Below are 597 nucleotides of genomic sequence, written 5' to 3'. Positions count from 1 at the left end.
AGAGAGAGAGAGAGAGAGAGAGTGAAAAATGGGACACACACTAGCAAATTAACAAACAAACACACAAACAAACAAACAAACAAACAAACAAATACCAACCTTGGTATTATTCACCAAAGATCTGATCTTTTTATCTTATTATCATACCATCATTACGTGGCTTTGGTGGTTACTGGTGGTTAGTCTGTCGGACTCTAAAACCGTAAGGCGTCGCTGTGCCCCTCGTGAACACATTTTACACGAATTTTCCTCACTTCACTCAGGTGGGAATAGGTACGCAGCGGAATACCTTGTCAGTTGGTTAGTACTTGAGAGCGGGAAATCCGCTGCCTGCACTTTATTCTTCCCGGGAAACCGAGAATCTGTCTGAGCGTTCTATGGTCTGCCTGGGTAATAATAATTGTAAAACACGTTGAACATTTTGAGTAGTGTTATAGAAATGCATTTAATCATCATCATCATCATCATCATCATCATCATCATCATCATCATCATCATCATCATCATCATCATCACCATCATCATCATCTTCACCACTACTACTACTACTACTACTACTACTACTACTACTACTACTACTACTACTACTACTACTAT

The 597-nt window shown here is 39.4% G+C and overlaps 1 protein-coding gene across 1 annotated transcript in view; it reads left to right on the top strand.

Moving 5' to 3' along the window:
* LOC101861881 (alanine racemase) overlaps positions 1-597 on the top strand; it is a gene marked incomplete in the record, with an annotated part of 43648 nt that overhangs the window by 42465 nt on the left and 586 nt on the right.

The sequence above is a fragment of the Aplysia californica genome, unplaced genomic scaffold, assembly GCF_000002075.1.
Source record: "Aplysia californica isolate F4 #8 unplaced genomic scaffold, AplCal3.0 scaffold00106, whole genome shotgun sequence".
NCBI classification, from domain to species: domain Eukaryota; kingdom Metazoa; phylum Mollusca; class Gastropoda; order Aplysiida; family Aplysiidae; genus Aplysia; species Aplysia californica.
The sequence above is the reverse complement of the archived record's forward strand: the minus strand, read 5'-3'. Positions and strand labels throughout refer to the sequence as shown.